Genomic DNA, 22,927 nt, shown 5'->3' with positions numbered 1-22,927 from the left:
TATAGTGATTAGTTGGTTTGGACCGCGAACTCAGCACCTTCAGTTGATAAAAAAGTGGAGGATGCGTGTTAGAAACTGGGTCTCTAATTGGCAGAGGTATGTACCCTGTCCAAGTTGGGACCGCAATCCTAGTCAGGGTAAGGTAGATATACACTAAAAGATAACCTCTGCTCAATCTCTGGTAGCTTGGCACAGTGTAGTCAGGTTTATCTAAAGAGGCAATGTAAAAAATATTTGTGCTATACACACGGTAACACAATGAAAACCCCACAAATATTTTCCACACAGGTTTTAAATAATAGAGAATAATTTTATGAGTAAAACAAGACCAAAACGACAAAAATCCAATAGATGGTATAAATAAAAAAGTAGTGCTTAGAGTCAAATAGCGCTTAGGGGTCACTTGAGGTCACGCTGGACTGGGGTACATCCAAAATTCAGGCTGACCATGATGGAGCATAGGCTGCCTACAGGACCCATGGAAGGCCCGCTGAAAAAATTTACCTTGGATGGAGCAAACATCGGCATTGAAAACTTGATGCGTCGGTTCTGATTCACGAAGTTAGGTCGAGCCTCACAGTCGGGTCCTTCAGTACCATTGAACCCCTTTAAATGCAGGTGCTGTGTCACTGTTAAACCTCACAGTTGGGTCCCACGTTGTTGTCGAACCACACAGAGATCTCTTCGGATCGGCACTGCATCAGTGTCGAAGGGTACCACGTCAGTTTTGATAGGCACAAAGTAATCACTGCATCAGTTCTGATGGTTCAGGACAGCTTACCAGGGCCCAGGACTGGATTGGCAACACTTGGCAGGACTCGAAGATGACAGAGTCAAGGGGGAAAGAGCATTTGCAGCGCAGTCTAAACCACAATGTACCTTTAAAACATAGTCTTAATCATGCATTAGGGCCTCATTATGACTCACAGGGGCGCAGCGGTTTGACCACCCTGGGACCACTACAACCTCCAGGGACTAAAGATCCCTGGTGGTGTTGCAGCAGTTTTGAGGCTGCAATATGCTTGGCAGGGCCACTGCAGGAGTTTCCTCACCACCACATTTTTCATGATGGTGCGCCCACCATGAAAAGTTTGGCCGTGGGGAATCAAAGGCCCTTGTGCCTCTGTGCCATGGGTTGCATGCAGTGGGGCACATGTTGTGCACCCAGTACCTGCACGACATGGGCTCCAGGTACTGATTTTGATGTTCCCATTGCAGTGCCTATTTCATAGGCACTGCAATGAGAATGCCAAAGAGCCACCTGCCAGACAGGACAAAAATTCTTCTAAATTGGCGGGCAGTTCAACCACGGGTTTGGCCGAGCAGGAGCTGGGTGGTCCACCTCTTGTACTGCTAAAGTCATAATGAGGACCTTAGTCTTTACCATTCTGGTTTTTACAACTGCTTAGTGGCTTATTACAAATGCGACAGTCTTCCGACTGCTGCAATCATGGTGGCGGAGCAGTGGTGGTCCACCTTCTGCTGGATTAAAACTTTCAAAATCATAACGGCGCTGGACCGCCACCTGTGCCAGGGAACCACTGTTCCCTGGCGGTGACGCGGCGGAGGCTCAATGTAACATTCTGAGAGGGACTGGCACTGTCCCGCTGAGCATACTATGTGTTTCTCCACCGCCAGCCATTTAATGGCAGGCTCCCCACCCTTTTCCAGGGCGGAGCACAAGCCTCAATGCAAAGAGGAATGTTTCCACTACCTCCACGGCGGTCGGATTGTGATTTATTGGATGGGGCCACCGACTACCTGTTGGCCGTTCCCGTCCCAGCATCAATGGCGGTCAGTTGTTTGTCCGACCGCCATTATAATCAGCCCCTGAGTATATAGGTGACTATGTTTATTGTAAGGTACGGTAAGGTAGTTAGAGGCTAGACAGAAATACCTGATGTGTTTATGTGTTTTTATCCATTTTCTATTCCGATACACGTTGTGTTCATATGCTCACATATGCTTTTTTTAAGTAAATTTAGAAAAGTAATAAGATTACTTTGTAAAACTTATTTTAAACTTCATTCAAATAAAATCAACCTTTTTGCTTTTTTGCCTATGTGTTTTTCATACTGTTTGTAGTCTTCTCAGAGCTAAGATTACATGGCTGCAGAATGAAGATGGATGTATTGTATAGGCCTGGGCGGTAAATTCCGTTCCGTTCGCGGAATTTGCGGAATTTCGGTAATTTTGCGTTCCGCGGAGAACGCGAAATTGCCCAAAATTGTGCTTTCCGCGACTTCGCGATATTTTTTCTTGTTCGCGTTCTCAAAATGCGTGTTCGCGAGATATTTCTCCCCGAGCACGCAAACAGCAACTGTGAACAGGAAAAAAGCATCGCGAACAAGCAATTCCGCGTGTTCGCGGAATTTCTGCATGTTCGCTGAGATTTTTTACCGTTTCGCGGAGGTTTGCGTAACGCGATTACACAAATTCCGCCCACCCCTAGTATTGTATCCAGAACGATAGCGTTATTTTTGATATATTTTTATTTGGAAACAGTGTTGTTTTTTAAGGTTATGTTTTTGTTACCAGAGATTCCAATATGGATGTTTAGTTTTTTTATTGTTGACATCAACAGTTGTGTATTACTACTGGCTTTTTTGGCAAATAATTTTGTTTTTGGAGAATTATTTTTTGGGGGATTTTTTTTAAACTATGTTTGCCTTTTTTACAGTGTGTTTTTTAGACTCACTATTCATATATTTGCAATAATTGAGTTGCAGGTGACGGTTTTGCATTTAAAACCAGGGTAGTTCGGGATTTATTTTTTCTGTGGATTTTAATTTGTATATATATTGATTATTGGAGGACAGTCGACCCTTGGTGACACGCTGTGTAAAAAGTCACCAAGAGTTGAAGAAAGAAGACAGCTATAGGTAGGTATTCAATATTTTGATAATTTGGTAAAAAAAACTTGAGCACTGTCAATTGAATTTTATAGAATTGTTTTTTTCTTTTTATATTGCAGATTCATCTTGTTGAGATCTCTTTTTATACTGTACTTTTAACTACAATGAATTGTATGATGTATTCGTTGACGCTGATCAAAAATCAATCTCGCCACGATTTGTCCCTTTCTTTCAATTGTCTCCCCTTTTATCCGACCTATGCACTTTTATTATATGTTGTGATTTTTGGATTTATGCTTTTATGGATATTCTTCGTATCCGAATAAAGATTTTGAATTTGAATTTGAATAGAATTGTTAAAACAGGCAAGTAATTTAGGTGATTATTATTTCCTATTACTAATGTAACATGTATGAAATAATGTTCAGGTAGTCTGAAGCCACCATCAAAGGAAATTGTTGAATTTGACCCAATAGTCTTCCGTACACTCTCTTTCAGGATGCACATGGGTTCAGGCTCCCTGACAGTGCTTGCGCAAGTCTAATTCTTTGGGAAACTTTGGGCCTCATTAAGATGGCGGTCGGACAAGCGTCTGACCGTCATCACAGCGGGAATTAGACCCCCCCCCGACAAGGAGTTGGCTGTCCCACCTGCCATATTTTGATAAGACTGCTGTATAACTGCCTTTTTCTACTGTGGCTTGTGCTGCAGCCCAGAAAAGGGCTGGAGCACAAGCCGCAGTAGAAAAAGGCATTTTTCAAACATTGATGTACCTTGTGCAGGGCACCATATGGTGCCTAGCACACAGTGCATGGACATTTGGGGGGGCACCACATATGTCACCCTGGCCACTTAGCAATGGCCTATGGGGGCAGGGGCCCTGCTTGGGGCCCCCAAAGTCCCTTTCCGGTTGCCCTTCCATGGCAGTGGGACGGACATGAAAAAGCATTCAGAAAGGGATATTCTAATCCCTACGGTGGTGCCTGTGCAGGCACCACCCTCATGGTAGGGATAAAAGTCCTACCACTGCCCCAACAGCCTCCTTGAGCCTGTTGAAGGCGGTGCTCTTTTCCCCCACCATCATCGCTCTGACCTCCGGTATTGCAATCCGGCAGTCAGTCTGATGCCCTGTATGTCAAGGTGACTGCCACCGATGGCCTGTCGGTGGCAGACTGCTAGACATCAAAATGAGGGCTTTTGTTCCTTCTCCAAAATTTCCAAAAAATGATGTGAGTGGATGAAGGTTGCCCATTGATTTCCTGAAGGAATTGTGCCAACCCTCCATGGCATTGTTAGCCTTTGCACCTCCCTCTAAGCAGGTCATGTAACAGTTCTACCATTCAACAGGAAATCTTGGTCAACTCCTGTGAACCAACCTGCTTAGATGGTCAATCCATTTATATTCAAAATGATTTAGTAAGGTGCAAATTTCTCTTAATCTTGAGTAGAATTTTCAGAAGGTACAAAGCATAAGTGAGGTACTTTAAAAAAAAAATAGGTTTACTCTTTGATAAGTAGTCCGCAACTAAGGAAGATTTTTGAATTTTGTGCCAATATGCCTGATAAAAGTGGTAAATAAGCATCCTTGAATTTGGGTAGCAGGGTATATTTTTGTAATTGTGTTAATCATTGATAATGCAAAGTCCATTATTACTTATCTAGGACTTTCAATCATTATTTTGGATTTTATAACTCTTAATAATTCAGGGTATATTGAGGATTGCTTATCAGGGTGTAAGCTATACACTAATGGGACAGTTGTGTTATTTATGTTAGCATAAATAGTGTAAGTTTGGGCAAATGGATGTGGTATGTGGTGTTAATTTGGTTTGTGCTAAATATCAGTATTCTTTTTTGTGGGGTTTACCTTGTCATGTGGTAGACAGGGGTCTTCAGAGAAAGTGAGTGTTAATTCGGGGGATGTTAATGTTAGAATAAGTCTGTGGTGTTATTTGTTGGGGATTAATTACCTATTTATGTCTTTATAGCATTCTCCTCAGATTGGGAATTGTGCGCATACTACTGACTATATGCATGGGAATGGTTTTAGATACCTATATCATAATTTACCCACAAGGGTTATTGGAGGTGGAGGAAAGTTCTTTAATTTCCTTATTGTCTTCACGTACTTCTATCTCCATTGCAGAGGCAGAGTTGTTATGCTCAGTTGTCCTAACTACTGTGTGTTCCAGAGTAACCACTCTGGCTGTGCAATGGGATGAAAAGAACTCCGCTGTGCTTGAGTGACATTGAACTTACTTATTGTGTCCTAACATTAAAGATAGCCAGCATACTTTATCAGCCTGTTGCCTCTCTGGGATTCCACATAGTTAGCTTGATTAGCTGAGGATGCCATCGATGTTGGTTCTGTTAAAAAAAAATGAAATAGAAAAAATTTAAGTTTGTGGTTTTGCTATTTAATTATATTTTTGTCTTTGTTTGCCTGTTATAAAATTGTAAACTTAATTTGTTGATTTCTTCTGCAGAGGAAAAAAGAAAGTTTAGATTCTTGGTTGAAAATGCAACTTTTATTGTTAGTTACTATTTTGCTCCTGTGAAAAAATGTTTTTGTTATTGTTAAAAAATAAATTGTTTACCTTGAAATTGATGATTTCTTTGTTTTTGAGGGATGTTATTGGTAGTTGTATCTTTTTTAAAGTATTGAGTAGGTCAGTTTCTCTTTCTTCAATTGTATTGGTATCCGTTGTAAAAAGAAAATGCAATTTATTAGGTATTCTTTAACATTTGCATTTATGGTGTTTTTCTTATTATTTACTACTGATATTTACAAAACTTGCCCTAAACTACGTACTTGCTGGAGGTAGAATAACATTTGTCCCCTAGTCATTGTCCAACACCTGCTCTGAGGAAATTACCCTGTGAAGTTATAATAGTGATTTTTCCCCTTAGTCACTGTCCAGCACCTGCCCTGAGGTATGTACTTGGTGGAGTTAGAATATACATTTTTTATCTGGTCACTCTCCAGCTCCTGCCCTGAGGTGAGAGCTTGGTGGACTTAGAAAAGTAAGTGTTCCACTAGTCACTGTCCAGCATCTTCTCGTAGGTAATTACCTGCTGGAGTTAGAACAGTAATTTTGTTCCTTAGTCACTGCCCAGCACATGCTCCTAGGTAGTACTTGGTGGAGTTAGAATAATATTTATTCCCCTAGGCCCTGTCCAGCGCCTGCCCAGAGGTAATTACCCAGTTGAGTTAGAAAAGTAATTTTGCCCCTTAGTTACTGTCCAACAAGAGCAGATGATGGATGGAATGCTGAACACATCAAATATTCACCCCAGTCACAGACCTGGCTTTAATCAATTGTTTGTTTGCTTGTCACACCTTTGCAGTTTGGACCCAGCCATATGCAAATCAGTCTTGGCCCTGCACCCCATGCAGATCAAACCTGTGACTGGGGGTGAATGTTTGTTTTGTTCTGTATACCGTCCATCATGTGTGTGTTTTTTCCTTAGTTACTGTCCAGCAACTGCACTGAGTTAAATATTCAGTAGAGTTAGAAAAATTATATTTTATAAAGCTGTAATATTGTTCTATATAAATGTTACAGTTTGTTGTAACAATCATGCTCAGACTCAATTAGAAGATCCTTGATGTGATACAGTTCAAGATTATAAGTGTTAGTTCATGGCTTTGACAATGTGTTCAATCTGTTTCTATGGTATTATTTTCTCCCAATTGGTTTTGCCAATGTTTGTTTGAAAAGATGTAAGAATCGACACGTTCTCAAAGCACGTTTCTGTTTCATGCGAGCAATGGCAGCATTGTCACGTTGTTTTTCATATGCACGTTGTAAGCATGCTCCTGTTAGGCAGTTGGAAGTCACGTTCGTAGCAGCTGCTTTCAACACGAGTACTTGCACGTGCGCTCCTGCTCCCTCCCGGTGAGAACCCCACCCTCCCGCAAGCTATTTAAACCCCAGACTTGCAAGGAAGCATGCTTGCGCTCGTTTATTCTTCACTTACCTGACAGCGGACTTCAAGCTCCTGCATCTCGGATCCAGCCTTTCACTTCCGCATCGGTGATTCCAGTCCGGCCTCCAATTCCTTCCCTCGCAGTCCAGGAAACCCCTCGCAATTCCTTCCGGAGTTACAGCGAAACAGTTCCCCGCCTCCAGAAGGGAAACAAAACAGAATAAAGACACGTCAGTGAGTAATTGACGGACTATGCGCATTTACCACAAGTAAGTTCATTTTATTTTTCCAGTTTGGCGCATTAGAACCAAAAGAGCTATGCAAGCTTGCACAAGCAATTAATAATTACGAACAGAAAAAGACTTAGCTTGTTTTCTCTTCTGGGAGCTTCAACTTGGCACGCCATTATTTCATTGCAAAGACTCTGTGGAACACAAAAAAGGATTTGTGTTAAAAACGAAGAGACATGAACATTTTAGAACATTAATAGACAATTTCGCAGTAAGTGTATATGCCAAGAAAAAATCGTTAATTCTTCAATCTAAGAAAAAGGTTTCACAAACAAGACTTTTAAATCGATAATTATTGTCATTGCAGAATCTTAACATGTGTAACGATATTCAGGTGACGACTCAACCTGAGTAAAAGAAAGGTACGCTATCTCTGATCTGTTTTGGAAACAATAACTGTCATGATAAGTTTTAATTAGTGAGCTAATGTTCCTTTTGTCTTTCCTGTTTTGCACATAGACACTATCAGGACGAAGCAGACAGCCAATTTTTAGAAGCATAAGCAAGAGTCGGAGTGTCTTTCTGTTTATTATTTTGTCCCATTTCCCCCTTCCCTTAAGAGTTTAACTTGGGCAGGCTGTTTATATATTCAGTCACGTCCGAAGGAGATTCTTGGGGGAAGTCGGGAATAATCATCACATCTCTCAAGTTGAACATCCTGCTTTTCAGGTGAGTGAAGGTCTAACAGAAGCGCAAGCCTTCACAATAAATAGGTTCTCCTTGAGAGATATGGATTTAGAAAACGATACTATTGATGGCCAAGCAATGGCGCAGGCATTGACAGAAGATCTAGAAAGAAAGAAATCCATATCGGACATGATGCAGAAAATGCAATTAGAAATTGACACACTAAAACATGAGAATACAATTTTAAGACAAGAGGTCCTTCGTTATAAGCCAAGAGACTCATTATGGGGAAATCCTGTTTCAGCCTTTGAGTCAGATTCTTTAAGTTTTGGGACTAAGTCTAAAACTTCTAAGGTATTCACGAGTTCTGATACTAATTCTTCTCCAGTGCAAGTCACGGTAGCTGTCCCTAATGTTGTTCCCTTGGCAGCCCCAGAACGCTTCTTTGGCGATTCAGGTAAATTCGATGTGTTTCTCAGCCAATGTCAGTTGCATTTCATATGCAAACCACAATTGTTTCCTACTGACGCGACTAAAGTGGCGTTTGTACTCTCCTATTTGGGGGGTACAGCAGCAAATTAGTCTATACCCTATGTTAATAGAGATGACCCCATTTTACATAATTGGCCACAATTTAAGAATACCATGGCAAAATTGTTTGCGAAGCATACTTATGTCCAAGCTAGTGACAATGAGTTACTAAATCTAAAACAAGGTAAACAAGATTTGTTAACCTATGTAACTTTGTTTAACAGACTTCTAACTGAAACCCAGTGGCCAGAGGAAAAACGTACATCTCTGTTTTACAGAGGTCTGCGCGATGACTTAAAGGATGCTTTGGCTCATATTGTAGACCTTCCGGAGGAATACTCAGAATTGGTGGATTTAGTTGTAAAACTAGATCATCGCTTAGGAGAAAGAAAAGGTGAAAAAGTACGATTTGAGCCAAGGTTCTCTGTATCAAAAAGTGATAAGAAGGAAACTGATACGAAAGTGTCAGAGGCTGAGCCTATGCAGATTGGAACAATTAAAGGACCATTATCCACAGAGGAAAAGGATAGAAGGAGAAAGTTGAACCTCTGTTTATATTGTGCCAGGTCTGGGCATTTTGCGAAAGAGTGTCCTATCAAACCAAAAGGACCAAAGAAAATAAGTTCGGTCATAACAGATTCTATAGAGCAGGAAAACTAAATAACTCGTCAAGAAGGGGGGTCTCTTGTGCGAGTAAGAACCTTTTAATGACCTCCGATATTGCGACTAATGTAGTACCCAGAATTCCACGACATTTTCTTATACAGGTAGTTCTGATTATTAATACCCATGTGCGTCATTCAGTTTCAGTCTTATTAGATTGTGGAGCTACTGGAAATTTTATGGATATTAAAATGGCTGAAAGATTACAGATACCCATTGAATGGAAGGCTCAACCTGAAGCTGTTTGTGCAGTGGACGGTTCGGCCTTATCTTCAGGAATGATAACGAAGAAAACTAGTCCTTTGATTATGGTATGTCAAAATGGTCATACCGAACAAATTTGCTTTGACTTAATTGATACACCAACATTTGGTCTTATTCTAGGGGTACCATGGTTAACTTTGCATAACCCTAGAATTAATTGGACCTTACGAACAGTTACCTTAGATTCCACTTATTGTCGAGAATCTTGTTATCAGGAAGCATTGAATGACGCAATGACAACCTTACATTGTGCCTCTACAAATACAGGTCTGACGAACTTACCATGTGAATATCAAGATTTTAAAGATGTATTCGATCCTGTGAAGGCTGGTTCTTTACCACCTCATAGATCATATGATTGTCGAATAGATTTAATACCCGGAGCTACCTTGCCTAACACCAGAGTGTATGCCCTCACAGAAGAGGAAACGAAGTATTTGAGAACGTATCTTGATGAGCTACTAGCGTCAGGTTTTATAAGACATTCCACCTCTCCAGTATCCTCACCACTCTTTTTTATTCCTAAACCTGATGGAAGTCTCCGCGCTTGCATTGACTATCGCGGATTAAACAAAGCCACGATAAAAAACAAATATCCATTGCCTTTGATTCCTGTTCTTCTTGACCAATTACGCCATTCCACTATTTACACAAAATTGGATCTGAGAGGTGCATATCTCCTTGTCAGAGTGAAAGAAAATGATGAGTGGAAAACTGCTTTCAAAACCAAGTTTGGATTATTTGAATACACAGTCATGTCATTTGGTTTATGCAATGCACCGGCAGCATTTCAATTTTTTATCAATGAGGTGTTGCATGAATTTCTTGATGTTTGCGTAATTGTATATATTGATGATATACTTATTTATTCAAAAACTCGAGAGAAACATGTACACCAAGTTAGAGCGGTATTACAGAAATTGTTAACAAATCATTTGTTTGCTAAGCTTGAAAAATATATTTTTAATACAGACACAGTTGAATTCCTTGGATATTGTTTATCTCCAGCAGGAATAATGATGAATGTAAAAAAGGTGAATGCGATTAAGGATTGGCCTGAACCCACAACAGTAAAAGAAATACAAAAGGTTTTGCCAACTTTTACAGGCGTTTTATTCCTCATTTTGCTGAGACTGTAGTACCTTTAACTAAACTATTACACAAAGGGCAGAAATTTGTATGGTCAGAACAAGCAGCTCATGCGTTTGAATCACTCAAGGAAAAATTCACCTCTGCACCTTTGCTAAAGCATCCAGACCCCGATCTTCCTTTTTTTGTGGAGGCAGATGCGTCACAGGTGGCGGTGGGAGCTGTGCTTTCTCAAAGAGATATTCAGGATGGACAACTTCATCCTATAGCTTATTATTCGAAAAAACTGTTGCCAGCTGAGCAAAATTACACTGTAGCCGAGAGGGAGCTCTTGGCAATAAAGTTGGCATTTACCGAATGGAGGCATCATTTAATGGGCACAAAATTTCCTGTCACAATATTTAGTGATCACAAAAATTTGCAGTTTTTTAGTTCTGTAAGAGCGTTAACACCTAGGCAAATGCGGTGGTTAAACTTCTTTAGTGCCTTTGATTTTGTTATAACTTACCGACCAGGAGCACAACAAATCCAGTCAGATGTGCTATCTAGATATGGGTACACCACAGATCTGAGAAAAGAAGAATCAGGTCCTCCCATAATTCCTCCACAAAAAATTTTGGCACCAATTGCTCAACAGGATTTTTTTTAAACTATCCGAGAAGGGCATCTAAAATTAATGACCCAAGATTGGCTAAAAAATCCTCTCATTCTATACAGGATGGTTTATTTTATCATGATGCTTTACTGTATGTACCAACTAAGGAGTTACAAGAAAAGGTAATGGCCTGGCATCATGACTCAAGTTTAGCTAGTCATCCAGGTTCACAAAAGACTCTGGACAGTTGTAAAAAACATTTTTGGTGGCATTCAATGATTTCAGATATTAAGGAATATGTCAATGCATGTCCAATTTGTGCCAGGAATAAATCTCTGCACAAAGCACCTATGGGTTTATTACGACCATTACCCACTCCTCCAACTCCTTGGCATACAATTAGTTTGGACTTTATAACTAATTTACCTAAGTCTAACACCTACACGACTATTTTAGTGGTAGTGGATTATCTGTCAAAAATGGCACACTTCATTCCTTTAACTAAACTACCTACAGCAGCAGAGTTGACTGACATTTTCATTAAAGAAATTGTGAGATTACATGGTTTGCCAACCAAGATCCTTTCAGATAGGGGCAGTCAATTTACCTCTAAATTCTGGACAAATTTAGGAAAGAGTCTTAAAATGGAAATAGCTCTCTCAACGGCTTTTCATCCTGAAACTGACGGCCAAACAGAAAGAGTAAATCAAACATTGTTACAAACACTGCGTTGTTTAATGGCAGAGTTTACCACTGAATGGGATAAAGTATTACCTGTTGCAGAGTTTATTTATAACAATAATGTACATTCTGCAACCAAGTGTACTCCGTTTTATTTTATGCAGGGCTATCATCCACCTGCATTGCCCATGACAGTCACTCCTTCTCTAAATCCAGGAGTCATGGAACGGTTATCCACACTAGTAGACATACAAGAAAAGGCTATTAAACATTTAAACAAGTATAAGGAATCAATGAAAAAACAAGCAGATAAGCACAGGATAGATACCCCCAAATATCAAATAGGAGATAAGGTGTGGCTTTCTACAAAAAATTTAAAGTTGACAGGTTCAAGAAAATTGTCACCAAAATACATAGGACCATTTACTATAAACAAAATCATTAATCCAGTAACAGTACAATTAGAACTCCCTTTAGAATATCCAGTACATCCTGCCTTTCATGTCTCCTTGTTGAAGCCATATAATTCAGATACTAGACCTGAACCTCCACCTCCTCCCATTCAGATTGATGGGCATTTAGAATATGAAGTGCGAAAAATCTTGGATGCAAAAAGGGTACAGCGCAAACTGTATTATTTAATAGCCTGGAAGGGTTTTGATGATACAGAAAATTCTTGGGAACCAGCATCGTTTGTTCATGCCCCTCGGCTATTAAGGCAATTTTATTTGCGGTACCCTCTCAAGCCTCGCCCCGTAGGGCGGCCTTTGAGGGGAGCGACTGTTACAGTTTGTTGTAACAATCATGCTCAGACTCAATTAGAAGATCCTTGATGTGATACAGTTCAAGATTATAAGTGTTAGTTCATGGCTTTGACAATGTGTTCAATCTGTTTCTATGGTATTATTTTCTCCCAATTGGTTTTGCCAATGTTTGTTTGAAAAGATGTAAGAATCGACACGTTCTCAAAGCACGTTTCTGTTTCATGCGAGCAATGGCAGCATTGTCACGTTGTTTTTCATATGCACGTTGTAAGCATGCTCCTGTTAGGCAGTTGGAAGTCACGTTCGTAGCAGCTGCTTTCAACACGAGTACTTGCACGTGCGCTCTTGCTCCCTCCCGGTGAGAACCCCACCTTCCCGCAAGCTATTTAAACCCCAGACTTGCAAGGAAGCATGCTTGCGCTCGTTTATTCTTCACTTACCTGACAGCGGACTTAAAGCTCCTGCATCTCGGATCCAGCCTTTCACTTCCGCATCGGTGATTCCAGTCCGGCCTCCAATTCCTTCCCTCGCAGTCCAGGAAACCCCTCGCGATTCCTTCCGGAGTTACAGCGAAACAGTTCCCCGCCTCCAGAAGGGAAACAAAACAGAATAAAGACACGTCAGTGAGTAATTGACGGATTATGCGCATTTACCACAAGTAAGTTCATTTTATTTTTCCAGTTTGGTGCATTAGAACCAAAAGAGCTATGCAAGCTTGCACAAGCAATTAATAATTAGGAACAGAAAAAGACTTAGCTTGTTTTCTCTTCTGGGAGCTTCAACTTGGCACGCCATTATTTCATTGCAAAGACTCTGTGGAACACAAAAAAGGATTTGTGTTAAAAACGAAGAGACATGAACATTTTAGAACATTAATAGACAATTTCGCAGTAAGTGTATATGCCAAGAATAAATCGTTAATTCTTCAATCTAAGAAAAAGGTTTCACAAACAAGACTTTTAAATCGATAATTATTGTCATTGCAGAATCTTAACATGTGTAACGATATTCAGGTGACGACTCAACCTGAGTAAAAGAAAGGTACGCTATCTCTGATCTGTTTTGGAAACAATAACTGTCATGATAAGTTTTAATTAGTGAGCTAATGTTCCTTTTGTCTTTCCTGTTTTGCACATAGACACTATCAGGACGAAGCAGACAGCCAATTTTTAGAAGCATAAGCAAGAGTCGGAGTGTCTTTCTGTTTATTATTTTGTCCCATTTCCCCCTTCCCTTAAGAGTTTAACTTGGGCAGGCTGTTTATATATTCAGTCACGTCCGAAGGAGATTCTTGGGGGAAGTCGGGAATAATCATCACATCTCTCAAGTTGAACATCCTGCTTTTCAGGTGAGTGAAGGTCTAACAATAAAATAATTTTAAATATAGGAACCCAGAATCTGTTTGTTGGGCCAACGTTTGTTAATTTATGGTTGAAATCTAAAGGCTTAAGAGAATATACATGAATAGACGTGTCATATAGCTAGGCAGTGCACATAGAAGTGTTTTCTTGTGAATGGTCCACTTACTTGGACGGGTAGATTGTATAGTTTGTGGTAGTCATGCCTCACAAGAATTGCAGTGTGCTCTCAAAGGTGGCCCTTTTTACACATGTTTGGTATGTTAGATCGAAATATGAACAAAGATTTGTGTTGGAATGTATGTTTTGCACTGTGTAGTACTGTGTATGTGTAGTTTATTACTTTGTTCATAAAAAGAAACATTTATTTCACATCCTGTAGTAAAACATGAGCCATTTTTATTTTAGGAAGGTAAAAGTAAGTGGTCAAAATAAAGATAGGACTAAGTTGAAAATGTGTTTGGGAATACATGTTTTTAGTCGTATTGTGTCAAGTTTCAAAATTATTTGTTATTTTTAGAATTTCTTTTCATTTTTTGCATTTTGTGAATTAAAGTGCTTTACTGCATTGGTTGTAATGGCACGCTGTAATGGTATGGGTGCTGATGTGATATGTGTTAATGATATGTGTGGTAATTACATATTTAATGATATTCTGTATATAAGCATGGTAGTGTGTTTCGTGGTGAAAAAGTGCATTGTTAAAACTACGTTGTTTAGGCATGCATAGTGAAGGCACTTGTTCCATCGTACATCCAGAGTCAAGGTGTTTTTGCAGATTTGCTGGAAGTCTTGATGGCCCCGAGATTTCAGAACAGGAGGCAAGCCAGCAAGCCCTTGCAGTCCCTCTAGGTTCAAGTGAGATTAGTCCAGTCCTTGTCCTCAGCCGCAGGACAGAGATCAGCAGGGAAGCGCAGCAAAGCAGAAAGCAGTTTCTTAAGAGTAGCAGGCAGACATAGTGGCAATCCTTGTAGCACAACATCCTTACTCCTGGCAGGGTTCTTCACAGACCCAGTTTGATACTACTGAAGTAGAGTCAGATGCCTGGTACGTATACCCAGTTGTGCCTTTGAAGTGGGGGTTACTTGAAAGCAGGACCTTGAAGTACACAGGTCCCCATTCAACCCACTCTTGTCTACCAGGCTAGTTGTTGTGGGGGAAATCAGCACTTTGTGTGGCACACGGGACACTGCCTATTTAGATTTAATGGTCTGCCCCCCTACCTCTTTCTGCCCAGGAAGAGTGATCAGGATGTAGATAGGTGCAGATGAGTTCTTTGTCACACCCACCCTTCCAGTGTTTGTGGCTGTCTAGATGGAATTCACAAAGCATAGTTGTCACCCATCCCATACGTGTATTGAAGACGGGCTGTAAGGTACACAGTAAGAGCAGAGAAATTTCTACTTTATAAAACTGGTATTTCTAAAACAGTAATGTTAAATCCAACTTTACCAGTGAAGAGGATTTATGATTACCATTCCAAAGATATGAAACAGGATGTAGCTACTCCTTTCTAATTCTAGATTCCAAGTGTATTAAGTAATTACCAATAAAAGTCTATGAGAGTAGCAGGCCTCACAGAAGTGAAAAATGAATGTAGCTGTTTGTCACTATCAGGACATGTAAAACTTAAAAGTACATGTCCTAGCTTTTACTTACACAGAACCCTCCCTTAGGCCTTCCTAGGGCCTACCTTAGGGGTGACTTATGTGTAAAAAATGGAGATTTAAAGGCTTGACAAGTGTTTTTAAATGCATAGTCGAAGTGGCAGTACTTCACACACAGGCTTTGCAATGGTATCCCCGAGACAGGTTTGAAAGGCTAATTGTGTGGGCAGCACAACTAGTGCTGCAGGTCGACTAGTAGCATTTAGATTACACGTACTGGGTATATGGTAGATAAGGGTGGGCGAGGAACTTGGTTCCACCAACTTGAAGCATGGAGTTCACCAAAGTAACTCAGCCATTCTCTGGTGGAGTGGAGCTTACCGGCATCACCCAGCCGCATGCACAGTAACACTGCAATTAAAATGGAATAAGACTGTAGAGGAAACTGCTGTGCAGTCATGCCAAGTTGTAGCAATACTACAAGTATGAAGCTAAAGATTACTACTTGCTGTCTAGCATTTTGAATGTTTACCCAAACATTCTTTCAAAAAGCCTATGTTTCCAAAATCATCTGAACTGTGTCTTAGTTCTACAAATGTACATATAGATCATGCTGTCGGAGCGAGCAGACAGCTTGGTGACCTGCTTCTCCTGTGCACTTTTAACACCAGTTGTGCTGCTTGCACTTTTTCTCTCTATCCTACTGCAAAATACTTATTCAACTTTCCTTTCAAGCTTTCTCTTATTTTTGTTGGCTACTCTTCTTTTATAGAGTGTTTCCTTCTTGTGCCTCAGCCTGCAATTAGTGCATAGCTATAGATAACTTCTCCTATTTGCTGCAAATGATCACTAAAAGAAAAAAGAGGCAATCTTAATAGCTACCAGTTGAATACATTCTTGTCCTTTTGACTCTAGGAGTCACAGGTCGATATACATGAAAAAGAAAGCAAGAAACATCCTCTGCAGCTGTGAGACGGTGAAGGTATTTGTGTGAGAAATCTAGGTTGCTTCGCAATTTCGGATCAGGTCAAACACCGTTTATATTTGTTTAATACATATACCGACCAACTCAAACATAAGCAACCATTACACTGACAGCTCTAGCTCATCTTTCTTTAAAAAGGGTATACAGTTGCAGTATTTAAGTAAGGTGATTGTGTGTTTCAGTCAAAGTGCCCTAAAATATTTTCCAATGACATCCGTGAAGTGAGAGACACCCTTCAACTTAGCCATTACTATCATCATGGTGGGCGGGACATGTTCAAAATGGCGGCCTGTCTGTTTTCTATGTCCATACCATAGTCTGAGGATGCTCATTTTCAACTGGTCCCTCCTCCTACCTTTAATAAAGTTGAACTAGTTGGGAGTAAGACTCGGAGTTTGGACTCAGAGCAGGCTCTGAAGAGTGAATGCGACAAAGGGTGAGTTGGCAGAGGTGGCCAAAGAAGTTGTTGTGTTGGCCATTCCTGATCAATCAGATTATAAATGCTGCTGCAGCTAATAAATTGAGAGAGTGGGGAAGGTGAGCTGCAATATGGACTGCACAAACTGACTGCCAGTGAGGGCACCTGCCATAGATAGCTCATAGTTGATGAGCAGTTCTTGGCGGTGTGGGTGGCACAGTGAAATGTCTGATGCCAAGCACAGATAAGGCGGGTGTGTGATGGCATGTAGTGTGCACACATCTGTACAAACTGAATAATATCTCATGGCTTTAACAGTAGCTGTTATATTATCCACACAGATCTTGTTTGGGTGTGATAAGACACTTGGAGCTGCTCACAGATATCTGAATAAACCACCTCACCAGCTCCACATGAACAAGAGATTGGTAGGTGTTATGTTCCCACCACCCTGGCTAATTGTCTTTTCGAGCATGTCCGCAATAGACTGTGGAGCAGCAAACTGCATGTTCAAGGTGACTACTCTGAGTTTTTTGTTAACTCTGCTGAATTCCGTGGAGTGAAACTCCATGAGCTGTGCCCAGGTCTGATGGTATACCAGTTTACAAGGAACTTGTAAGTAAACTAAATGTGCCAATCAAATATACACCAATGTCACATTGTTTAGGGGAGAAGCATGTGCACTTTAGCACTGGTAATCAGTGTTTAAGTGCTCAGAGTCCTAAGACCAATGAAAAGATACAACAAAAAGTGGAGGTATGTGGACAAAAGGTTTGGGGAACACCACCCCAAAGATTATAGGTCTAACACGTGTCCCCCACAGCTAACAGTGGGAAGATCTACCTAACCTCCAGGCAGTTCTCATCACTAAGGTGGAAATCACTGGATATACACCATCTGCACTAGCATGGTCTACGTCTGGTCTATGCTTCACTCTGCAGTCCATACCCTATAGGGAGATGTACCACCTCCACAATTTTTGATTCCTACCCCTCATTTGCATGAGCCACCTCAGAAGCCTGTGGTCAGTCTGAATCAGGAAGTGAGTACCAAACAGGTATGACCTCAATGTCTTCAGTGTCCAGACCGTAGCAAAAGCTTCTCTTTCTAAAGCACTCTACCTCTTTTCCCTGAGTAGTAACTTCATAGAAATGAAGGCTACAGGTTGGTCCAGGTCCTCTTCATTTAGCTGTGATAAAACTGCCCCTATGCTATGGTTTGAGGCATCCATTTGAATGATAAACTCCTTGGAGAAGTCAGGGGCCCTGAGCACAGGGGCGCACATTGCCTGCTCCAGGGAGTCAAATGCAGTTTGTCCTGCCTCTATCCAAATCACATATCTGGGCTTCTTTTTAGAAGTCAGCTCTGTCAAAGGGGCAACAAAGGTGCCATTTTCCTTGACAAACCTGCTGTAGTACACAGTGAGGCCCAAACATGCTCTGACCTCAGTCATTGTTCCCAAGCCATGATTCTCTCTATCTTGGCCTGTAGGGACTGCACCTTAACCTTGCCCACCAGGTGTCCCAAGTACACCCCAAACCCTTGCCCTATCTGGCACTTACAGGCATTGATAGCCAGGCCTGTCTGTTGCAGAGCCTGAAGTACTTCCTAGAGGTACAAGAGGTGGCCCTTTCAACTGCTATTAAAACGGCTATGTCATCCACATGAGTAGCAGAGAAGGCCTACACCTGCAAGGAACTGGTTCATCAACCTTTCGAAGGTGGCATGGGCATTTTTGAGTCCAAAGGGCATCACAAAACAATTGTACTGGCCCTCTATAGTGGAGAAGGCTGACGTCTCCATGGCAGCTTCTGTTAGGGTGATCTTCCAGAACCCTGATATAAGATCAAAGGTACTTAAGTACTGGGTATCCCCTAACCAATCAGCTGATCAGCCCAGGGGTTGGGATAAGCATCTGTCTTTGCCACAGATTTGGGCCCTCTGTAGTCAACACAGAACCTCAGTTCAAGTGTGGTGCCAGGTGGGGCAGCTTTTGGTACCAGAACCACAGGACTAGACTAGGGGCTACTGGAGGGTTCTATCAACCCCAATTCCAGCATCTTAGAGACTTCACTCTTAATACTGGTCCTCCCCTTATCTGACAACCTGTAAGATGTATTCTTCACAGAGAGGTTGTCACCTGTGTCCACATTATGTGCACACGGGTGGGTAGTCCCAGGAATAAGGGAAAACAGAGAGGAGTACTGTCCCAGCATTTGGTGGCAGTCCCTCTGCTGTTCAGGAGTTAGACTGGGGAAAGGATCACTCCCTACATGGACCCATCTTTGCCCTTGGGAGATAAGAGGTCAGGGAGAGGTTAACTCTCATCCTTTTCCATCCATCACCAACAGCATGGTGATCTCAGACCTATCTAAAGTGAGGGCTGAGGCAATTAATATAAAACAGTCTGTGGGTTGCCTAGGGGTCTTAAGGTCTACAAAGTAAGTGGCCCTACCTTTCTTCTCCATCTCCTCATAGAGCACAATCCAACCATCCCAGAGAACCTTTTATTTCACATCCTGTAGTAAAACATGAGCCATTTTTATTTTAGGAAGGTAAAAGTAAGTGCTCAAAATAAAGATAGGACTAAGTTGAAAATGTGTTTGGGAATGCATGTTTTTTAGTCGTATTGTGTCAAGTTTCAAAATTATTTGTTATTTTTAGAATTTCTTTTCATTTTTTGCATTTTGTGAATTAAAGTGCTTTACTGCATTGGTTTTAATGGCACGCTGTAATGGTATGGGTGCTGATGTGATATGTGTTAATGATATGTGTGGTAATTACATATTTAATGATATTCTGTATATAAGCATGGTAGTGTGTTTCGTGGTGAAAAAGTGCATTGTTAAAACTACGTTGTTTAGGCATGCATAGTGAAGGCACTTGTTCCATCGTACATCCAGAGTCAAGGTGTTGTTGCAGATTTGCTGGAAGTCTTGATGGCCCCGAGATTTCAGAACAGGAGGCAAGCCAGCAAGCCCTTGCAGTCCCTCTAGGTTCAAGTGAGATTAGTCCAGTCCTTGTCCTCAGCCGCAAGAGAGATCAGCAGGGAAGCGCAGCAAAGCAGAAAGCAATTTCTTAAGAGTAGCAGGCAGACATAGTGGCAATCCTTGTAGCACAATTTCCTCACTCCTGGCAGGGTTCTTCACAGACCCAGTATGATACTACCGTAGTAGAGTCAGATGCCTGGTACGTATACCCAGTTGTGCCTTTGAAGTGGGGGTTACTTGAAAGCAGGACCTTGAAGTACACAGGTCCCCATTCAACCCACTCTTGTCTACCAGGCTAGTTGTTGCGGGGGAAATCAGCCCTTTGTTTGGCACACGGGACACTGCCTATTTAGATTTAATGGTCTGCCTCCTACCTCTTTCTGCCCAGGAAGAGTGATCAGGATGTAGATAGGTGCAGATGAGTTCTTTGTCACACCCACCCTTCCGGTGTTTGTGGCTGTATAGATGGAATTCACAAAGCATAGCTGTCACCCATCCCATACGTGTATTGAAGACGGGCTGTAAGGTACACAGTAAGAGCAGAGAAATTTCTACTTTATAAAACTGGTATTTCTAAAACAGTAATGTTAAATCCAACTTTACCAGTGAAGAGGATTTATGATTACCATTCCAAAGATATGAAACAGGATGTAGCTACTCCTTTCTAATTCTAGATTCCAAGTGTATTAAGTAATTACCAATGAAAGTCTATGAGAGTAGCAGGCCTCACAGAAGTGAAAAATGAATGTAGCTGTTTGTCACTATCAGGACATGTAAAACTTAAAAGTACATGTCCTAGCTTTTACTTACACAGAACCCTCCCTTAGGCCTTCCTAGGGCCTACCTTAGGGGTGACTTATGTGTAAAAAATGGAGATTTAAAGGCTTGACAAGTGTTTTTAAATGCATAGTCGAAGTGGCAGTACTTCACACACAGGCTTTGCAATGGTATCCCCGAGACAGGTTTGAAAGGCTAATTGTGTGGGCAGCACAACTAGTGCTGCAGGTCGACTAGTAGCATTTAGATTACACATACTGGGTATATGGTAGATAAGGGTGGGCGAGGAACTTGGCTCCACCAACTTGAAGCATGGAGTTCACCAAAGTAACTCAGCCATTCTCTGGTGGAGTGGAGCTTACCGGCATCACCCAGCCGCATGCACAGTAACACTGCAATTAAAATGGAATAAGACTGTAGAGGAAACTGCTGTGCAGTCATGCCAAGTTGTAGCAATACTACAAGTATGAAGCTAAAGATTACTACTTGCTGTCTAGCATTTTGAATGTTTACCCAAACATTCTTTCAAAAAGCCTGTTTCCAAAATCATCTGAACTGTGTCTTAGTTCTACAAATGTACATATAGATCATGCTGTCGGAGCGAGCAGACAGCTTGGTGACCTGCTTCTCCTGTGCACTTTTAACACCAGTTGTGCTGCTTGCACTTTTTCTCTCTATCCTACTGCAAAATACTTATTCAACTTTCCTTTCAAGCTTTCTCTTATTTTTGTTGGCTACTCTTCTTTTATAGAGTGTTTCCTTCTTGTGCCTCAGCCTGCAATTAGTGCATAGCTACAGATAACTTCTCCTATTTGCTGCAAATGATCACTAAAAGAAAAAAGAGGCAATCTTAATAGCTACCAGTTGAATACACTCTTGTCCTTTTGACTCTAGGAGTCACAGGTCGATATACATGAAAAAGAAAGCAAGAAACATCCTCTGCAGCTGTGAGACGGTGAAGGTATTTGTGTGAGAAATCTAGGTTGCTTCGCAATTTCGGATCAGGTCAAACACCGTTTATATTTGTTTAATACATATACCGACCAACTCAAACATAAGCAACCATTACACTGACAGCTCTAGCTCATCTTTCTTTAAAAAGGGTATACAGTTGCAGTATTTAAGTAAGGTGATTGTGTGTTTCAGTCAAAGTGCCCTAAAATATTTTCCAACGACATCCGTGAAGTGAGAGACACCCTTCAACTTAGCCATTACTTTCATCATGGTGGGCGGGTCATGTTCAAAATGGCGGCCTGTCTGTTTTCTATGTCCATACCATAGTCTGAGGATGCTCATTTTCAACTGGTCCCTCCTCCTACCTTTAATAAAGTTGAACTAGTTGGGAGTAAGACTCGGAGTTTGGACTCAGAGCAGGCTCTGAAGAGTGAATGCGACAAAGGGTGAGTTGGCAGAGGTGGCCAAAGAAGTTGTTGTGTTGGCCATTCCTGATCAATCAGATTATAAATGATGCTGCAGCTAATAAATTGAGAGAGTGGGGAAGGTGAGCTGCAATATGGACTGCACAAACTGACTGCCAGTGAGGGCACCTGCCATAGATAGCTCATAGTTGATCAGCAGTTCTTGGCGGTGTGGGTGCACAGTGAAATGTCTGACGCCAAGCACAGATAAGGCGGGTGTGTGATGGCATGTAGTGTGCACACATCTGTACAAACTGAATTATATCTCATGGCTTTAACAGTAGCTGTTATATTATCCACACAGATCTTGTTTGGGTGTGGTAAGACACTTGGAGCTGCTCACAGATATCTGAATAAACCACCTCACCAGCTCCACATGAACAAGAGATTGGTAGGTGTTGAGTTCCCACCACCCTGGCTAATTGTCTTTTCGAGCATGTCCGCAATAGACTGTGGAGCGGCAAACTGCATGTTCAAGGTGACTACTCTGAGTTTTTTGTTAACTCTGCTGAATTCCGTGGAGTGAAACTCCATGAGCTGTGCCCAGGTCTGATGGTATACCAGTTTACAAGGAACTTGTAAGTAAAAGAAATGTGCCAATCAAATATACACCAATGTCACATTGTTTAGGGGAGAAGCATGTGCACTTTAGCACTGGTAATCAGTGTTTAAGTGCTCAGAGTCCTAAGACCAATGAAAAGATACAACAAAAAGTAGAGGGATGTGGACAAAAGGTTTGAGGAACACCACCCCAAAGATTATAGGTCTAACACGTGTCCCCCACAGCTAACAGTGGGAAGATCTACCTAACCTCCAGGCAGTTCTCATCACTAAGGTGGAAATCACTGGATATACACCATCTGCACTAGCATGGTCTACGTCTGGTCTATGCTTCACTCTGCAGTCCATACCCTATAGGAGATGTACCACCTCCACAATTTTTGATTCTTACCCCTCAATTGCATGAGCCACCTCAGAAGCCTGTGGTCAGTCTGAATCAGGAAGTGAGTACCAAACAGGTATGACCTCAATGTCTTCAGTGTCCAGACCGTAGCAAAAGCTCCTCTTTCTAAAGCACTCTACCT

The sequence above is a fragment of the Triturus cristatus genome, chromosome 1_2 (assembly GCF_964204655.1).
Source record: "Triturus cristatus chromosome 1_2, aTriCri1.1, whole genome shotgun sequence".
NCBI lineage: Eukaryota > Metazoa > Chordata > Amphibia > Caudata > Salamandridae > Triturus > Triturus cristatus.
The sequence above is the reverse complement of the archived record's forward strand: the minus strand, read 5'-3'. Positions refer to the sequence as shown.